We start from the raw sequence: 14,511 nt of genomic DNA, 5'->3' as shown, positions 1-14,511 counted from the left end.
GTAATCAAGTTGCACATGAATATATCAATTCATTAATTGATTATTATATGTATAGAGCATCTTATTTTCTATTTTTTAAATCATGCTTTTATTAATTTAAAGCCAATTATTTTTTATAAGAATGTTGGACAAGACAAAACTGAAACTTTTCAATTATCAACGTTACATAATGATTAAGAAAGTGTTCGTACTTTTTAAATATGTACATCTTAATAATTCTGTACGAGATAATTTTACGCAAAAAAACAATTATTTTGTAAAGGTAATTTTTTAAATATATATTGTAAGTTTTTTAATATATATTTTATAATGTATATCGTATATTCTGCTATGTTACATCTGAATTATATTATATTGTGAATATACTTAAAATAATATAAAGATTAAATTAATATCTTATATTCAGCAAAGAATATATTATTATATAATTAATAATATTATATTATTAATATATTATTTTTTCTTTTAGGATCTTTTCTTTCCTTTTCTAACAATATAGAAATAGTTTGCGAAATATGCTAAAACCTATACTATATATAATCTGTAATCATAATCAAGATTAAATGGATCACAAATGCGGTACAAGCTGGCAATATGATAGAAATCTTTCTACTTTCGAATCTCTCTAAAACTAATTTATTAAGAATGCACTAGCTACTAGCGAAGCGCTTTTGCGTCTTTCAGTTTGTACAAGCATTGGCTAAGTAATATATATTATATATATCTTTTGCATTGCTTTTTGTATTATAATTTATAGTTTTATATTATATTTTACTTCATATTGTATAAGATTTTTGTAAACATTGGCAGAATAGTGGCAATTTATACAATAATCTTTTTGCGTTATTATCAATAAATTTTGAATAGAAATCAATTACTACTAAGCTGATTAGACAATAAATTATATTAATTTACAAATCATTACTAAATTTTTGTCAAATATTAAAAAAAATATATTTTCCATAAAAGAAATTGAAAGATATATGCGTTCTTTATTTACCAATAAACATAAATTTTTGCAATTAAGATTTGGCAGATATCAAAATAAATAACAAAAAATTACATACTGCACGAATAATCTACAATCTTAATTTAAAGGAGGCAATTATATTATTGCATATTTAAATGTATAAAATTAATATAAGTAGCGCGATATGCACTTGGAACTTAATTATATTTTTCTCTTACAATCGGATATATTATACGATTAAAAAGAAATACGAACTGTAAATTTTCGATAAACAATATGCTGGAAATAATTTTTTCCTACTTTCTTTTCCATTTTGAGAGAGAGAGAGAGAGAGAGAGAGAGAGAGAGATTTTGTGTGATAATATTATATTAGGAATATTCTTTTAATATAATCTTATTAGATTATAGACATATTAAACTTGGATTTTAATTATATATTATAATCGAATTATATATGACCAATAATATTTTGTATTCGGTATATTAAAAAAATTTTTCAATGTTTTTAGAAAATTATCTCTTTTTTCTAAATAATTTATCGAGATACAAAAACTAAAACAAAATGATTTTTAAAATTTTCAAAATGTGCGAAGTCAGTTTTAACCTGAGATTATAGTTTACAATTGTCATAAAAGGTTAAGTAGATACTATAGTAAATCATAATTAGGAGAATACTCATGAATAAAAAATTGAAATTAATTTAATGTATCTAAAGAATAACTTCCTCGAGTTTCTATAAGATATAAAGAGAAAAAGATTGCGTAAAGTTTAGATTTCGTAAAGTCAATGCAAATCTGCATTAATTTTTTAGAGAACTTCATGATTTTTTAATTTATCATTAAAATACTCATAAATAAAGCTTATATATAAATAGAAATATAATAAAAAATTATATTAAAAAACATGTTTTTTAATCACAATCTAGTGTTACACATCTTTCGACTTTATATGATCTTTATTACAAAATTATAGACTAGTACATATTTTGTTATAAGTACACAGATTTCTCTTATAAATACACAGATTACATGCGTTCGCGATTCTTTTTTTCTTCTAAATAGTATTACGCACTTACGCTATAGGGGGGAGGAGAGATACGTCCATCGTGAAAGAAACCATATATCTCATACAACTTTCTCAGTTTGAATGACGTAATTACGACGAGAACAGCCGATGCCGATGATATTTCCGTAAAAGAGAGAGGAGAGAAAGATCAAGTAGAACTGGACCCTTGAAAGATTGCGGGAAAGGGGACTTCTTTTGTGGTCATTCGGAAGCACCCCACCATCACATCGACCGGTATCATGGTGGTCGTGCTTACGAGAAATCGTATGTTCAAATGTTTCGCACCCCACTTCTTACAGCTATTCGATCCCGAAGGTGGAAAGCACACCGCGGGCTTACTTCAAGCGTATTGCGATCGGTCGTTCAGTCTTTTGGAAACATTGGATCGCGCGAGATCGATTGCTGTGAAATCACTGTGGTTCATCGTAGGAGGATCGGTCCTCTTATCGATTTTATATAGTGCGTGCTTTGGCGACATTTTAATTTCTTTTCAAAAATACGTATATTAATAGGGACGCTTTTCTCTTTTTTCTTGGATTAAAATTGCTGACATACCCTGAAATCATCGTGTTGTACTATTGCGACATTCTCGTCGTGAGCTTGCGGAATCGAAAGAAAGATCGCGTGGTTGCGTCCCGCGCGGACGATCCTAGAGGATGAACTAGTGAATTCTATTGCTATACGTGTAAAGTCCAAAGGTAAGCTTCTCTGCCGATCGACTTTTTTTCTATACTTGTGAAACTTTGAAATTATTGATTGCTACTTTCTTTAGTGATCCGCGAAGTAGCTTAAGAGTTGTTGACATTTATCATAAGAGATTGACGTTTTTGCTGATGCCACTAACCACTATTCTGTGGATTAGTATTTCCGGAAGGAAAGTGTCGCGTTTCATATAATAGAGATTCTTGATTTCTTCCCTATTATTTCACAAACGTCATTACTTGCGCATCATTAAGAGAGAAGAGAATTGAAAATAGTTTGCCGATTTTGTTTGATATAGATTTAACAAGCGCCGCGATTACGATAGTGATTTTACTTCTTATGATTACGATACGCAAGGACATGGGCATTGACATGTGCGAAAAATATTACACTGCAAGTGCAAGTTACACCCTCAATGAAAAACGTTTATCTAATATTAAAAAAAAAAGAAAAACTTATTTGATACGTTATGCAATTTGTTCCCGCACAACGACAACGAGAGGAATTTTTCATGAAAATAATTTGTTAACTTATTATATATTCATTAAATGCATATAACTTTATTACATTTATTATAAGTATTTATTAAATCTCTCTCTCTCTCTCTCTCTCTCTCTCTCTCTCTCTCGAGGCGAAATGAGAGAAATTGGGTTGAGAGAGAAGAATTCTGGCAGAAAATGCAAATATAACAGGAAATCTTCTATAAAATATTTATTTCGCACTTCAACTTCGCTTTCTCTACCAAGTTTCGATTTCTTTTATCTCTCGCGAATAACGGGCTTGGAAATAATAATATTGCGATCAAATATAGTGCTTTTGTAGTAAGGAAATATCTTTCCTACTAATTCACTTGGTAGTGAAAATATTAAAAAGGTACAAAATGTCTTACATTATGCCTATATAACTTTGATATACAACTTTCTTGCATTGATTCTTACAGCGACCTAGTCTTTTTTAACAATGAAAGCGAAAATAATCGTGACACAGTCGTGACAATAATCTTGACATTCTCTTTTTCCTTTTTTCAAACGATTTGGTTCTTTCGTTGTTTACGTTTGTTGTATAAATTCCATGCACGAAAGCATCAAAATTGCTGGTGTTGCATGTCACTCACGCAGAAGTAATATACCTTCCTATACAACCTTCCTCGATTTAATGCTACATTGCAATACTGTGAATTATTTTTCTTTCAATCTTTTCACATATGCTAGTAATCAAGAGTCCACAGATGTATATTTGATTTGTTCGCTTTGATACATTATTACTATTTTGACATTATTACTATTTTACTAGGTTTTTTATTTTACAGCGCACTTTGTAGGATGGTGGGAAATGCAGAAATTGCGAGTTAAGTAATTGTGTAACGATTAAGAAATTAAATAAATGGAATGAAATACCAATTCGAATTTCGCGATATATACACACATTCGAGAATTCAAATTATATAATTTTCTTACTAATCTTAATTTCTTTAAATTTAACATATAATAAAGAATAACGAAGAGTTTTATTTCTTTCGTTTATAAAAATTCTAAAATTTATTACGTAATACATTAGTTATTTATGTTGAATAATCGAAATGAAATTGAGGAAATGATTTATGTCATTATCAAACAATATTTCATTATGCAGATTACATGTTCGTCCAGTTTGCCTATATTTCATATTTCACGCTTGCTCATGTTTGCACAAATTATTATATAGTGTGGAAAGTTTGGAGAGTTTCAGTGGCAATACTTTCCGCTTTTACTTTCACAAAGTTTGTATATTAAAGAAGTAAGGCACTTTTGGAGAGAATTCAGGATTTGAAGAACGTTTATATGTATGTGTGTATATATTATTTTAAGATTAACGGGCAGATTTATTTTAGTTTGTATTATATAAAGTTAAAAAAAATCTTTTTCTAGTTTTTTAAAAGTATTATATACATGTATGAAAAAAAGCGAATTTTTTCACAATTAATTTAATGTATAAAATTGTATTTTACCATTATCTTCACAATATTAATGCAACTATTGTGAAGTAACATTTTTTTATCGATGGAAATGCAGTTGCAAATTTAAATTTTTCAATTATATTGAATTGATTCGGATGTACAATATCCTATGTGAGAATGCGATATTGAACAATGAGATTCTAAAGTGAGCATAATTTATCATATGTCTATTTGAGAGGTTGTTTCATTGTCAATGGTGTGATTCTCGTTAATAGTCATACACGTGACATACAGATGGGCATATCCACGCATGCACGCGATCGCGTGCGTGAATGTCGTTGAACATCCATTTGCTCTATTGCACGTGAACTTTCTGTATAGTGGTATATATATATATATATATATATATATATATATATATATATATATATATATATATATCGATGGTGAAATGGCCAACGGGAAGAAAGCGTAGCAGGAAACCAATGATATGTTGTTACGTTGGTCGACTTCACTGGTAAGACAGCATAAGTGATCCTGAATGTATATACACGGCCGCAAGGTTGATATCACGAGACCGAGGACTGCTCAAGATATTCACTAAGCGAAGCGTTTCATTCGAATAATTAATTTCGGTAAATTGTGCATATATACTATAGAATTGAATTGAATTATTGGAGATTAAAAAGAAAATATTTAATTTTACTTTTTTGGGGTTGCAGTTCAAACATTTGTTTTAAACAATTTTTCTCCAGATTAATAGCTCGAAATGGATCTTGACAGTATAATCGGTCTCCTGACTTAAATCCATTCGATTTTTACTTTTGACATTATTTAAAATCTATTATATGCATGCACATAAATTAATCATATTCACGACATCATATTCATTATTGACTTGCTAGAAAATATGCAAAATAAATGCAAGATTATGCGAAATTGATATTTTTCAGCGAATATGAGATACTCAGTATGAAGCTATAACATATATGGAAGTGCAAGACAGATATTTGAACATTTTTAAAAATCTTTCAACTATGATATGTACGATCCTTGTTCAAATAATATTTTTTACTTGTTTTAAAATGTACATTTATTTTTTGAAATATTGCTATGCATTTATAAATCATCTTATATAAAAATATATATTTACAATGTATAATTTATTTATTCGTATAAAATTTGTAGAAAAAGATATTTATTATTCCACATGTTCACTATTACGTGACAATATTCGTATCTGTTTTATAGTTAGTTTTATAGTCTGTTTGACCTATTTAAGAAAGTAAAATATAAAAATTATCGAAATACTAAAAATCCAGAGCTCAAACAAAGTTAACAGTAATGTAAATTTATGACAAAAACGTGTTATTTTCAAGAGCTTGATTATATTGTTGAGGCGCGAATATATTTAAATAATTAATACCGTTGCATAAATGTAGACTTAAGAGGATATTGTTTGTATGCAATATTGTTTTTATGCATATATTGTACGTAGAGCTCTTATTATTGTATAATTGTCAATGTATGATATTTCAATTTTTTGTTTAGTATCGGATTCAACGTGTAAAATAATTATTTTATTTAATGATGGATTATATAATTATAATTATAAACACAAATTTGAATTTCACAATGTAGCTTATGTTTATTCATTTATAATGTTATATAAAAACATATACATTATAATAATTTAATAATCATAATTTTTATATAAAAAAAACTATTGAAATGCACGCACGTATAATATAAAAATGAATATTCGTATAATGTATGTAATACATATAAATGTAATACATATTTAATTTATAAGAAAGAGCTGAAAGAAAATCAAAATCTATTATTCTATATCTCTCACTATTTATCATGATCACCATGATCAAAATAGGAGATATAAATCCAATTAAAATTATTATGCAATTACAATTTATCAAAATAAATAATAACATTTTGAGACATTTAATTTGAGTAGTAATGTGAATTTAAGAAAATATAATATTTTGAGATTTAATAGAAATTTTATTTATTTTTCTTTCTTTTTCTCTCTATTTTTCTTTTCGAAAACAGTTGTTTTTTTATATTACTTTTTACACATATTATTTCTTTATATTATTATTTTTTTATATTATTTTCCAAAATATATTGTCAGATTGGAAAATACAATCTCAAATAAAACAATTAAAACAGCATATATATATATATATATATATATATATATATATATATATATATATATATATATATATATATATGAATGATTGCAACTTCGTTGAGCAATCGATTTCTCTATTTTTTTTCTCTGTCAAGAATTGCTACTTGACATTGCTTACATCAGTTGAAACGTACAAATTATTGTCGTTAGAATTCCTTTCAAATCGACCAGACATTCTGGAGAAAATTAGTAAGACCTCATTTAACTTTAACGTTTACAAGAATAATTGTCTTTTTTTCATGTTAATTATACACTATATACTAGATTAGTTTTATCAATACCACATATTAGTTTTGTCAATATCTTTGTAAAAATTGCATAACTTACAACGATTATTCTTTTCTCAGATTTGTTGCAGCACCTATGTCAAGTTCTTGCGGCTATATAATTTTCCATTGCAGTATTATTTTTACGATCAATGTTAATGTTCTTTTTTTATTGTACCGCGTCACATTCGTTATGTTCCTTCTTTATCATGAAACTGCAACGTGTGAACTATTGCTAGCTCCTTTCTATTCACTGTAAGTCATAAGATTACTACTCTATAATTTGGCAATCGCGCTGTCATGAAAACAGGGTCAGTATCGATGACATTTGCGTGTGTAACAACCGCAATTATCCTAAATAAGTTTTTCTTCGATTGCAATGTCTAGGTTCTCGATTTTCGATAAGCTTCGTTAATGCTCTTTTTTTTTCTAATCATTAAAAACCAATTATAAATTGCGAAGTTAAGTACTGTTTTATCCGAGCGCCTCGTAAATCTCGAGGATGATATTGCACGATGAGAAACGTAGCTGACAATAAATCACTTGGAAGTTTTTCGATCTTATAATCTCGCACACACAAGGAGAATTGTTGCAACATATAAAACGTATTCGAAACATTGACGACGGCCGACTTTACAGCCGTGAAATTACCAGATAACGCAATACTACATCGTATATGTTTTCATGATGGAGCACCGATGCATAGTAGCGATGAATGCATTCAAGCAACTCTATTCAAAGACATTAGTGCGAAGATAGATAAATAGATAGAGAGAGAAAATGTGTGTGTGTGTGTGTGTGAGAGAGAGAGAGAGAGAGAGAGAGAGAGAGAGAGAAAGAGAAAAAGAGAGAGAGAGAGCTACTAATAAAATTTTAAAGATGAACGATACAATGAGTTACTGTTGAAATAGCTTGCGTAAAGTAAAGGATCTTAAGTATTTGCAAATTCTTTTAGAAGGCTCATACAGAATTAAGGTATAAGAAAAAGCGAAAGATCTATTTATATTCTGAGAAATTAGTAAATTGATTATAATTCGAGAATTTATAATAATTTTTGCATAACTTTTTCTAATTTTCTACAATGCTTGGATTAATATAACAATTAATTATATATATTTTATGTTAAATACATGTTCGGTTATACAAAGAAATAGGATTTGAGCTTGATACTTAAGTATTAGAAATGAAAATAACCATGTATTTTTAATTTACAATTATGCGTAAAGTAGATGTTTGATTGCACATATTTTCGCGTTTGTAGACTCACTGTTCATGAATTAATCAAGCATATTATATATACATCCAATATATATAATATAATATAATAATGCAAGAAAATATTAATTTCTCTTTTGAGAATTTCTTCTCCACCTCTTGCCCCTCCTTCTCTTTCCTACACCTTTCCTTCTTGTTTGCTATTAGGAAAATATACGTAATCAGCTGACAATTAACGAGACCGACACGCGAATGTTAATCATCATGAGAAAATGAATATTGCGTGATTTCCTATTGCTGCAAGTAAGTTCTTTGAAGTCGCGGGATATACTATCTCTGAATGCGTTCGTCATTGGTCAATAAACTCATGGTACACATGTCGTGGCAGACAGAGCAAACGCATTATGCGCGAAAGGTGTATACTTCCTTGGCGAACCGGTATTCGAGTTCTTTGGATCAATGTGGCACAGAAATACGTCGGGAAGGAAGAGAAAAGTTGAACAAACTCTTAGTGGCATACATTTAAATATCCTAGCGTACATTTAATTTTGCATTTGAAAAATTAAAAATTAAAGGTGATGAAGTTGAAATTTCTATATTCTTTATTCGATGTTTCTTTTTTTACTCTCTTTAGTACTATTTTTGCGCGTATATATATATTTCAATATTTATTTTAAATGATGATATTAATGCAATATGTGAGAGAGGGAGGGCAAATTTGACGAATTAATTATCGAAAAGCATATTCGAAATGTTATACCTTATCCTTCCCGCTTCTACTGCGCTCGCAAGAACTTTCCTTATCAAGATCATTAGGATATTACATAATATTAATCGATTTCTATTACAATCAATGTTATGTTATATTATTTTCCATCTAATTATAGAAAATGGAGCAATAAATACAACACACAAAATAACATTATTGATAATAATCTTATTACAAATTGTCAAGTAGATTGTAAAATAATATCAATGTGTACAGTTGTATACGCTGCATTCAATGTGATATAATCATGGTTGTGTCATTGACCGTGAACGTTGGTAACACAATCTGTTGTTAAAAACCACAGTGTAACTGCTCATTAATGCTACAGCTCGTATAATCTATTCTCTCGTATATTATCATGTATATGTATAATGATGTAGTAATATATATTGATATTTACATTGATACATTTTCTTTTATGAATATCGATTTTAATAAGTTTACTTAAACTTGCTTAAAAGATTAAACCAAGCACTGCAAAAAAAGCATGTGAACAGGAAAAGTTTGTGAAGAAAATCTCGTTTGTTTTCAAATCTTTTAGGAATATTAAAATATATATATATATATATATATATATATATATATATATATATATATATATGCATACATAGTTCGAACATATTTTTTTCATGGCTACGATATATATTTTAAATTTATAATATAATTCTTCTTTAAAAGAAAACTGTACAATTCTTATGTTTCATTCTTTAATTGACGCGGAACAGAATTTGCAATTCGCATAAATAAGGCGCAGATCAACGAACAGTGATAACATAATGCATAATATTCCAACTCGAGTTTATCCATCATCGATGTATGATGCAATGTTGAGATAATACGATCTCAGTATGTATAATAAGCAATTATTCAAATTATACATTACTGAAGCGCATTGGCAATGAAGAAAGTGAAAACAAACACTATATCTCCAATATTTGTTATAAGTGGACAAAATAAAGAAATAGAGAGAAAAAAATAATTAGATAAATAAGTTTATCGTGATTATTAAACATTTCTTTTGGAGCATCTAGAATAAGTTATAAAATTATATCAGTCTAAAATATGATTAAAATCAGACACAAAGAAAAAAAAAGTAAAATTACACGATAAGATAAAAGAGAAAAAAAGAGTGGAATTAGCAAAAAATTATGCGAGAGAAAAGACATCCAGTGCTGTCATATTGAATTTACATGTGCTATGTTGTAAATAAATAAATATTAAGTAACACACACATAAAATGAAATAAAACATAAAATAAAAATCGAATAGATATTATCATGAAAAATGAAAGCGAAGATTTATATATGAGAAAAATTTTATTGGACCATTATGCTTTTGATTCAGATAATACTGCAGCATTACAAGGATGCGCGACTAACAATAAATCTAAATTAATAATCTTTTCAGAAGAGAAGGAGAGATAAGGATCGGAACAAGTGCTGGGAAAAGTTAAATAGCGAAGAAGCATGTGTCGCAATAGTAAGTGAAACTGCAGTTGGGGTATTATGGACCCTTGATGGCTGATAGAATCGCGCGTGTGATGCACGCGAGTCACGTGTCCGCGCGTGTACAAATACGTACATGAATGCTCCAAAACGAATAGGGGGGATGATGCGTTGCAATTGCGCCGTTAAAAGGACAAATCGCCAGCAGGCGGTGGCATATTTCGCAAGGCGAATTTATTGACGGTCATTTGCATGATCCTGAAGCAATTGTTGGTTTCACAAAGTCGGTCGTTCATTCTAGAAAACACATATATGTGTGACAGTGGTGTAGGAATATAGCTCTGGCGGTTTATTATGTAAAACTTGGCGGGTCGATAATTCATGTGTCAATGAAGCGTAATGTGAGACACCGATAATAGAAGGATGTCTGGCTGTATGTTGCAAACTGGCATTTCATTGTACCCTTTTCGCATACGCGATAATAATGAGAATAATTGGATATAATTGCGCAAAGTGGAAGTGACTATTATTTCGAGAGTTTTAATTTTGCATTCTGAACGATTAAAGAGAGATGTGTGATTTGAATAAATATACAAAACATTTACATGTTGCACACACATACACAATGTAATTGAGAAAAGTTTTAAATTATATAACAAAATAAACAGAAGAAGAGTATATTTTTATATTGACCGATTGTGTGTTCAAATTAATCGTTGTTTAATTAAAATCTTTACTCAGTTTTATCGTTTGATTTCGTCATTATATTTTCGCGATAATATTAATTTATTTATTTAATTCGTTTCATTGTTTTAGAATATAAAAATAAAGCTAAGGAGAAATATATGAATCATGAGGAATTCAGTATGAAACGTTTGATAAAACGTAGTCAAATCGAGATGGCGCGTCTTTATTCAGTTACGCTTAATTTTTCAATATCTATAGGAAAGTGTACAATAACATATCTGTAAAAATACTTAAAATAAAATTTAGACAAAAGTTTGCATATAGTTTTATCGAAAATTTTTTATATAATTGCGATTGTTTTTCAAACATTACTTTTTACATTTAAATATTACGCTCGTTTCATTTTTGAAGTGATAGTAGGTTATTTGCAAGAATTATTCACATTTTACGATTTACTTAATATTGTAGGTTAATATCGTAAATTGTGAGATATTAAGTTAAATTGAATGATTGTAAAGTTGAGAAGGAGTCTAAATTATAAGTTCTAAGTTAGTGAAGCTAAATTAAGTTGAATGAATACTATTCTGATGATAGCATCGAGGAACCGATTATTTTCTAAAATGAGAAATGTTATGTAAGAGCACTTTTTAACGACATTGCATTGACATTGCATATCCCAAGAGTCATTATACAATTGATGTAATGTTTGGTTTTGCGAAAGTTCACGCGATTTTACGATTTTCGTAAGCCATGATTCTTCTTCCTTTGACGAGTAATAATATAAAATATATCTAGCAGTTATATTTAGCAATCATGAGGAAAGTCGCACTGTGCCGAAAAACATAACATTATGCAGTGATATTCTCGCGTCTATTTCTCAATCAAATAACGAAAAAATAACGATATATTACTCGAGTTATTAAATTAGTGGGATGAGATTATGAATTATAATTGAAAATTTATGTATTGCTGATTGCATATCATATTTTTGCGATAAACAGTGCAAGAGAATCTGTGAAACATCTGATAGTAATTGAACGTTCAAGCGTGAGAAGGCACATACAAAGGTATATGTGAAAAGTAATGTGTGACGATGCTAAATGTGACAAGAAAAAAACTATTATGAAACACCATTCACGTGATTATGAAGAAAATACATTTCCGGATATTTAAGATTGAGGATATGATTAGCGGAAATTGAAATACAACATGCTTCGATCAGTTCACTCTATATTAATGATTCAACGTTGCTTATCATCGAAAAGAGAAAGAAAATATTACAGTGTTGCGGAAAATATATTTTTTAGTAATTGATAAAAATCTAAGCATTGATTTTAATAGTTTGGAAAAGAGAAAAATATGTTCTTCATAAATATTTTTAAAATATTTTTAAAAAAGAAACTATGTAATTTAACATATGTATTTTCTAAATAGCAAAATATTGCTACTTAATTTTTAATTCTTATAGTTTGTCTTTTGTATATTTATATATTTATATAATTATTTTATAAAAATTATATTTAGTCATATAACTGTTATATATAATTTTATTAAATAACTACAATCGAAAAGACGTACTCTCTCGTAAAAAATAGAAGTGATAATACTTCTTCTTATATACATACATAGAAGCTATGTAACTTGTAAAAATTTTTTCCAAACTTCATACTTGTTTGTGGCTATGAGCAGTTGTCTTCTCGCCATGCTAGATAATCTGCATGTTTCACAGATGATTGGACCGTGAAAAAAATGGTTAATTTTCGACAAAAAGGAAATTCGTGGCGACACCTCCCTATTGTCTGAAATTGCGTTGCATACATATATGGGACTGCTTCTTCTAACGAGGGATCGTTCATGCGTGATGGAATCATACGGTTAGTTGTTAGTTGTCGAATCGTTAGTCATAATCACACGCCGGCTTTGCTCTCACTCTTTCAGTGAAAAGTCCGGCGTGCGATTCGTCCATCATCCGTTGCTCGCCTCAACAACTTCCGTCGCACCGTGTGAAAAGTCGGAAAGACAATTGCATTTTATCGAGATGATGATAATGACATCAACAATATTAAAACAATATTAAAAAACCAAACGCGTATATTGAACAGATATGAAAGCGTATTGACACTGATAGAAATTATATTTGATAGTGAGAAAACGATATTATTAAATCACTGCAGCGACGATAAGTGAAGGTCATGAAGGTATGTTCGGGTGAGTATAATTCTGATGATGCGGAATGACATTTACCATATTTGCGATTCACATAAGACAAAAGAAATGATTTACATTTATGATGTTTTTTTCATGATTTATTTGTAGTAAATATATAGGAAGGATAAGACTAATATAGAATAAATAATATATAATAATAAATAAGCAGACAAAATAGACTTTATAGTATTTAAAAAATTTCTTATTTCTTTGTGAAGAAAAAAATATTAGCAAAATAACATTTATACAATACATACATATGTTACTCGATTAATCAGTTAAGACGAATAGAAAAATATTTTTAGAACATTTTTAATATACTTTTATAAAGTTAAAAAAAATAACTTTATAAAAGGATGCTGCATTATCAAACTGCAGATTAGTCGATCTACTCTATAATCAAATCAATTTATTGTTGCGAATTAATACAACGACGAGAAAGAGAAACAAGTTTAATACGATCGGCGTTCGTCACGCCAAGCGTTTGCGATTGCGCATGTTTTTTTTTTAACGATGTACTTACTGCCATTGAGTAATGCCAAATGGCAATTCAAACTGTCATTAGAGGCTGCGAAAATGAGCGGGTTCTTCCTGTCTATTTTTCTTTTATTTTCTTTTTTTTTTTCGTTGTAACCACATCGGATCATATTAGACGTGTGCGAACCGGTTCGTATGCAGATTTATGGGAAGAATGCAGATTTCAGCAATCGACAAACCACGCATCTTGCGCAAGAAAATTCCATGCTGTTCAATTAGGACCTTACTTTAATGGCGATATAAAAGTGAAAATTTCTTTTTATGACAAATTGCGAGTTTTTCTTCGAGTAAAAACGTTATGGATATATGATGTTTGTAATAAAATTTAGCAATTTGGCTATAAGGTGATGCAGTGTGTGTCAAATTTTCCTAAAAACTTACGTTTATTATATGCGCAGAGAACCCCTAATATATGCATTTTATTTAATTCAGAAGCAAGAGCATAGACTTTTTAAATAAGCATTATTGTAATTAAAAATTATGTTAATATATATATATA

General features: G+C 28.8%; 1 protein-coding gene across 5 annotated transcripts in view; it reads left to right on the top strand.

Moving 5' to 3' along the window:
• The window catches only part of Sit (stuck in traffic), a 64,239-nt gene that overhangs the window by 46,252 nt on the left and 3,476 nt on the right, over window positions 1-14,511 (top strand). The window contains exon 1 of one of the 5 annotated variants that reach the window (XM_083103075.1): window positions 2,006-2,733. The exons of the other annotated variants lie outside the window; for them this stretch is intronic. The gene's annotated coding sequence lies outside the window, so the exon portion shown is untranslated. Of the gene's footprint in view, window positions 1-2,005; window positions 2,734-14,511 lie in introns of those variants that run through there. 5 annotated transcript variants of the gene reach the window in all.

This window comes from Camponotus vicinus, unplaced genomic scaffold, assembly GCF_025532165.1.
Source record: "Camponotus vicinus isolate PSW18456_S1 unplaced genomic scaffold, iyCamVici1.0 SCAF_6, whole genome shotgun sequence".
Classification (NCBI taxonomy): Eukaryota; Metazoa; Arthropoda; class Insecta; order Hymenoptera; family Formicidae; genus Camponotus; species Camponotus vicinus.
The sequence above is the reverse complement of the archived record's forward strand: the minus strand, read 5'-3'. Positions and strand labels throughout refer to the sequence as shown.